This window comes from Hevea brasiliensis, chromosome 14, assembly GCF_030052815.1.
Source record: "Hevea brasiliensis isolate MT/VB/25A 57/8 chromosome 14, ASM3005281v1, whole genome shotgun sequence".
Classification (NCBI taxonomy): domain Eukaryota; kingdom Viridiplantae; phylum Streptophyta; class Magnoliopsida; order Malpighiales; family Euphorbiaceae; genus Hevea; species Hevea brasiliensis.
Genome location: NC_079506.1, coordinates 75,454,400 through 75,461,893, shown reverse-complemented (window position 1 = coordinate 75,461,893; position 7,494 = coordinate 75,454,400). Strand labels below are relative to the sequence as shown.

Here is a 7,494-nt window from a genome sequence, read left to right as displayed (position 1 = left end):
ATTCTATAATCTTAAGTTTTTCACTGTTTATAAATACCACAATTGTGTCATTCCAACAACTGATGGCACCTCGCTATTATCAAACATCAAAATACATTATTCAAGTCAATCCTCACTACTCAAAATGATACAATAGTCTCATATTCCTCAAGCAAAATATTTTTATTAACTAAGGCTCTAAATTAGTTTCTAAGGCTTCAATCCCCATACACTCATATATGTATCCTATAGATAATGTTGGCATCTCAGGCACATAAAATAAAAACTCTGACAACCTAAGAACAATGTTAGCATATGAAGCTTTATGATAACGCTAATGGCCCAAGAATAATAAAAAAATGCTAGTCAGACGCAATGAAGTGGCCCCCAAAGGGCAAATAAGCTAGCATCCACTTAGAAGAGCTACTGTTGATAGTATGAAAAATGACTATTTATATATGTTAATGCTGTTGATAATGATGATGATGATGTTGATGCTGATGATAATGCAAAGCCAATGCTAATATTGGTATTGATGCTAATGGTAATGCTACTGGCATCACTCTAAAGGAGCAAATAACAATAGATTGGTCATACGTATGTATAGCTACTTCAAAAGGGCGACCACCCGATATACGCCCCAAAGGTTATATGTATATCAAATGTTGGCCCAATGACAATATAATGCTGAAATATAAACTCCATCATTAAAGGGTGATTTAACATGTACATATAAGAATGCATGGGCTCTTAATGCACTACAATTCCCTTTCATCCTCATAACAACCAAATACCCTTTTAGATCATTTAGGCATAGAACTTCCAATAACATTCAATGGTTACACCATATATTTTACCTCACATAATTATAACATTTATATTTTCCATATGCCACCATTTCATTAAATATGTTCCATTATAGTACCTTTGGATTAACATTCTTATTCACTAGTCTTTTTTTTTTTTAAAAGTCCTTAAAATCTTTAATTAACTATACTTATAATCAAACACTAGCTCTCAGTGATATGCTAAATCATTATAATAAATATCAAATCATAGTCATGTTGAGCTAATTCTCATAGTGGTGGCTCTACCCTATCAACGGGTAGCCCTTTACTACTGCACTAAGTTGATAGGCTAACATCATTTTTTCTAAAATTACATAAGCTGAATGGAACTTGCCATCATATATTAATATGTCCATCCTACCATGACTACCACAGCTTATAACCATAAAGTCCATCCTCCAAATCCCATGACTATGATCATAACTGTATTGAAACACATAGTTCAAGTTCCTAAAGAATCAAAAATCAAAGTCTTGTTATATATAACATACGTTTGAACCAAACATGTTACTTAACTCTGAAATTATTTTCCATCCTTGATAATTCTATTTCTTCTACTAGTAGTAGTAATAATATTCACTTGCTTATTACTTCACATTTTCACCATTCCAGTCACAGCAACAACAACAACGAAGGCTGCTTATATACCTTTATTACAAAATGAAGGATCAGTCCACGTACCTTTAAAAATCAAACTTTAAGCATGCATAAATCATGTGTAATAAAACTTTAAATAAAAAAATACATAAATAAATAAGACAACAATTTAGTATAAATCGACATTTCTCAAAAAAATAACAATTGCTATAACGAGCACCACAGCATGAACAAAATTTAAAAGTTAATGCTTCTCAAGGGCTTGCATAATGAATAATATAATTCACATCCTTTTCATATATATATATATATATATATATATATATATATTCCAAGTCCAACAACTAAGTTAAATAGAATTTATGAACTACAAATGTAAACATTTGAACAAAGATTTACAAAGCTCATAGATAATACATATAAAGTTCACCTTATTTTTCGTTACTTAAAAGACCTAAATAAACAACATGGTTAGAGAAGTTCCATGGTATTTTATGCATTTTTCTATTAGCTCATTTCATGGTACATTATCTAAAATTTCCAACTACTTGATGCTAACTCTATTTCAAATTAACCATTCGCAATTGAAAGGCTGAGTTTAAATGAAAACCTGAAATCTCATGTTTTTCTAACTCACTAACAACTTATTTTAATAATATATCTAAAAAAAAAATGAACCATATTAAAATTTTTAGAACTAAAGTTTTAATTGCCATTTTCATTAAATTGCGTAAATTCCTAAATCTTAAAATTTAAACTTTGATTTAACATTTCAAATATATTTGTTTCTTCTCAACAAAATCAATAAATACATCATTCTTTGGTTTTGTATTCACAGCTTCATACTTTCTAAGATTTACTTCTATCTAGTAATAATCCCATTTCCATAAATCAATTATATAATTTCAATTGGCAAAATTCAGAATCATAATAAACATAATATGAAGCCCATAACTCAATATTTAGAAAAGCGAGATTTGTAAAAGCAAAATATAGATTGATCATAAATTCTCAGTTAGCCTTTTTCAATTAATTAAAATTTCTCATTTCTTCTAAGTATTTAAACTTTAAATAGCAAAAGAAAAACCGAAATTATTCAATTTCATTATCATCCCTGTAAACTCAAATATATTCAATAATGTACTTTTCTTTATGTATCAGTCCAACAATTTAACCTTTAACAAAGCCATTTAGACTTAATTTGCAAACTTACTCAAGTGAAAATTAAAATTGGAGCTTACCCATTTACTAAAATTCACTAAAAATTCCAATTTCCATGCCTACATATTTTACATAACGTGCATACACTAATATTACCTTTCAACTCAAAATAAACTCATTCACTTTTAAAAGTTCATTAATTCTTATATAAACTATTCTCCCAAATAATAATAATAATAATTCATAAAATTTTCTAATAAAAAAAAAACTCTTTCCATATATATTTGTAACACTCAAACATCCAAAAGCATATTTTTGAATTGATTAGACTTCAATAAAACTAAAAATCTAAAGAAAGTTAATAAAATTCAAAATTTCACAGAAATTAGTTTGTACCTTATTTGAGAAAGATCCAAGAATTAAGGATGCTAACTAAACATTTACATAATCTAAGAAAAATAGTGAAAATATAATTTTTTGTTTGAAATCTACTTTTTCTATCTAACCAAAACTACTTGTTTCTCTGTCCAAAAATTACAATCTATCACTATAAACTCTCATTTCCTAACCAAAATTTGGTTGGTCCTCCATGCAAATGAAGTTTACAACTCCTCTTTCTCTATTTCTCTTCCTCTTATTCTCTCTTTCTCTCCTTTTCTTTTCTTTCTTCTTCTTTCCTCTTCTCCCTTTCTTCTCTTCCTCCATTTTTCTTATCTCTACTAGAGACAAGAAAAATTCAGCCTATGTGCTGAAAATGAAAGATGCCAAGTATCAAGCAATTTACAATTTGGTCCTTTAACTTTTAAGTATTATGTTTTCACCCCAACACTTGAAAAAATATAACTTTTAAGTCCATAAATTATGCTTTCTACCATATACTTTTTGAATAAAAAATTCAAATTATAACACTTCTAAATAAAAATTTTACTAGAGATAATATATGAATATCTTTTATATGATTAAAAATACTAAATAAATTTAATCATATATATTTTGTATGAAACAACTATTACATTTCATTAATTTACAAAACTTAATCACCTTAAAGTAATATAACATATCAAATTAATAATAATAATAATAATAAGTTTGAAAAAAAAAATTGAGTGTTACACACCAACACATTCTTCTCCTAAACATGTTATTCCTATTCCTCTTAGGTCTTATAGACATGTACTTAAACCTAGTTGGCTTCAAGATTTTGTCAATTCTATTACTTCAGCTTCCTCTTCTAATCTTGTTTCTACATCTTCAATCATTACACCATATCCTCATTCAGTTATTTCTTCTCCTATTCATTTTACCCCTTCCTACCACACTTATATAGATAATGTGTCTATAATTCATGAATCTTATACATATGATCAAGCATTAATAAATGCAAACTGGATTGACGCTATTTGATAAGTGCATAATTTATTAATTTTACTCTCATCACGTTCAGTGTTTCTAGTATATTTTTATGTTTAATTCAGTTGGTTAGGTATTTCATATCAATTAGGCATATTTTTAGATAGTTGTTGGAATAATTATGTTAAATGGAGAAATTTTTAGCATTTGCATTAATTTAACCTTTGCTGTGTTTTTCAAGTATTTCTAAAGTTGTGGGTCTCCAAATTGAGTGTTGTTTAATCCATTGAAAAGCTAAGATAGAGCACTACAAATGATGAAGAAGGACCAAAGCCTAAATCAGTCTCTAAAGTTGACAAAATGAGCTATGGATCTATTACAAAAGCCTAGACTTAATGTGTCACGACTAGTTTCAGTATTTATTTTGTATCTGGAGTTTTAGAGGTCCAAATGAAGTAAGCCCAAGCCTAATTGAACCTTAAGAGCCACCTCTACAACTTCTATGAAGGGCTGAAAGCGAGATGAGGCCATTTTAATTGTCAAAAATGGCAATAAAGTCGTCATTATGGGTTAAGCACTCTGTCAGAACCAGTCTCAATTTTTTGCCCATAACTTGGGCTGTAGACCTCGGATTTGGGCAAATGAGTACCCATTTTAAAGATAAGAAATAGGGCTACAACTTTCATGAAGATGGCAGAGATAGATTCAAAAGGAAAATGGCTAAAAAATGGCCTTGATTTTAGAGACATGAGTGTAGGCTGAAAATCTGTCTTTTGAATTTCAAAACTTTTCCTAGTTTGGTTCCTATCTTTGGGATTAGGTTTTTTATTATAAAGGCATCTTTGGGCAGCAACATACAGATATCAATTCAGACCTTCGAACACCATAGAAGACCTTCATTCTCTTTTTAAATTTCTTCTTTATTTTTCTTCAATTTTCTGTAAGCCATGAACATGAGTGGCTAAGTTTTTAATTCAGTTCAAGGGATTCTAGTTCTATTACATGATTTGTGAGACCAGGTTCTTAATTTAAATTTTTGTCTTTTTGAATATCTATTGTTTCTTGATTTCATTGTCTTCGATCTATTGAATGATTTGCTAAAAAGGCCTATTAGTTAATTATTTGATGTGATCAATTGCTAGTTCATCTTCATAATCCGTAATTGTTGTATAAGATTGAACGCGAGTAGCAATTAGGTTTTATTAATTATGATTCAAGTTTTTTATAATAACCTAAGGAAACAATAGGGTGAATTAAATGATTTATGCTTCATAAATTGTTGTTCAGCTTAACTACTTCCTTTTCTTAAAGCAGTTATTAATTTAATGAGGATTGCTTAATACCAATTTAGTTAATAATTAGAGTCAACAAGAGCGCTGGGCTCGAACTGATAAGCATAGGGAAGTTAAAGGCTTACCTCACTGTTTGGTAAATCTACGTTAAGTATTCAATAAGAGATAATTGTATTTCTTTTGTCTATGATCGAGTCATGCATGGGAATGAAAATTACCTTGGGCTGAAGTTTGTTTAAATTGAGAGTTTCATATTTAGTTCTTTAATTTCTGATTTCTTCTGCTTTAGTGTTACAACAACCCCCGCCAAACCTTTGTTTCTTTCTTTTTTCCATTACACAAGTGCATGAAATTTTAGTAATTCAGTCTCTAGGGTTTGACCTGGATTTACCACTTACTGTAGAAAATATTTTATAACTGGTAATTTCAGTTAATTTAATTTCTGGTGGAATTGACAACCATCAAGAATTTTGGCGCCATTGCCGGGGACTGACATTTATTGGATTTCGTGTTTTTAGTGTTAGTATATTTTGTTATAACCTTTGTTTGTGAAGTGTTACTGTTTTCAGATTTTCGAAAAAAATTATGGTGTTACTATTCATCGACAGATTTTTGGTTGAATTAAAAGGGCGGGCCATGCCTATTTTGAAGGAAACGACGTTCTGATTAAGACCAATGAATCTATTAAATTCTTTTGCCCTACCCTCTTGAGGCCAAATTCCATCATTTTCTAGGGTTTTGAGGCATTTTTCTATTTTTTACTTTGATTTCTTTTTATTTATGACAAGAACTTCTCAATCTGGTGAGTTGATCTTTGATCCAAAAGTAGAAAAAATAGCTAAATAGTTGAAAATTTTGACTAAGCAAGCTAGGCAGATTCTGAGTACATCTGAAGGAGTCCAGTTTCCAAGGGAATTAAGTTCGGATTCGGATTTAGATTCAGTTTCCGAAAACGAAATCATGGCTGCTAGAACTTTGAAAGAGTTGGTTGCTCCTAATCTAAACCAATAGTCTCTGTGTATTCAATACCCTACTTTAAATGTTGCTTTTGAGTTAAAATCTAGACTAATCCATTTATTGCCTAAATTTCATGGTCTTGCAAGTGAGGATCCACATAAGCATTTAAAGGAATTTCATGTTGTGTGTTCCAGCATGAAACCTCAAGGAGTTTCTGAGGACCAGATCAAGCTTCGAGCTTTTCCTTTCTCACTGGAAGGCACAGCTAAGGATTGGTTGTATTACCTTCCTTCTGGATCTGTCAATTCATGGAATGAGATGAAGCGGATATTTTTGGAGAAGTATTTTCCTGCTTCCCATGCTGCCAGCATAAGAAAAGAAATTTGTGGCATTCGACAGTACAATGGAGAGAGTTTGTAGGAGTATTGGAAGAGATTTAAGAAGCTTTGTGTAAGTTGTCCCCATCATCAAATAAGTGAGCAGCTTTTGATTCAGTATTTCTATGAGGGACTTCTACCAATGGACTGTAGTATGATAGATGCTATTAGTGGAGGAGCTTTGGTTGACAAGACACCAGAAGAAGCAAGGAGGCTGATTGCTAACATGGCAGCAAACTCTCAGCAGTTTGGAATGAGAATGGATCACACACCTAAGAACGTTAATGAGGTAAGTATATCTAACCTTGAGAAACAGAATTCTAATTTAACTTCATTGGTGAGGCAATTAGCTGTAGGGAACATGCAAACTGTTAAGGTATGTGGAATTTGTTCGGGTTCGGGTCATGCCACTGACATGTGTCCTGCATTACAAGAGGACGAATTAATGCAACTTGCTAATGTAGTAGGAAATTATAGACAGCCACAACGTAGGTATGATCCCTTTTCTAGTACTTATAATCCAAGATAGCGAGATCATCCCAATCTGAGTTATGGGAATCAATCGTTGCAAAATCGATACCAGTAGCAAAGACCACAAGTGAATCAACCACCTCCACCTCCACCTCCCTCAAATCAAGGTATGTCACTTGATGAAATTTTTAAGGCTTTGGGTAACAATACACAATAGTTTCAATAGAAGACCAGAAATAGCATTCAAAACATAGAGAGGCAGATTGGTCAGTTAGCCTCATTTGTGAGTAAGCTGGAAGCTCAAGGTTCTGGAAAGCTTCCATCACAAATAATCATGAATCCTAGAGAAAATGCAAGTACTATAATGTTGTGAAGTGGGAAAAAAGTTGATAATCAGACTTCACATGAGTCAATTAAAAAGAAGAAGCAAGGAGCAAAAGAGTCTAAAGTTCCTAAAGTTGA

General features: G+C 31.2%; 1 non-coding gene across 1 annotated transcript; it reads right to left on the bottom strand.

Annotated features, from left to right (window-relative positions):
- Positions 1-6,550: 6,550 nt before the first annotated feature.
- On the bottom strand, positions 6,551-6,657 carry LOC131173562 (small nucleolar RNA R71). Its single transcript, XR_009143878.1, has one exon. It is a non-coding gene; the product is annotated as a small nucleolar RNA R71 (small nucleolar RNA).
- Between the last annotated feature and the right edge of the window lie 837 nt (positions 6,658-7,494).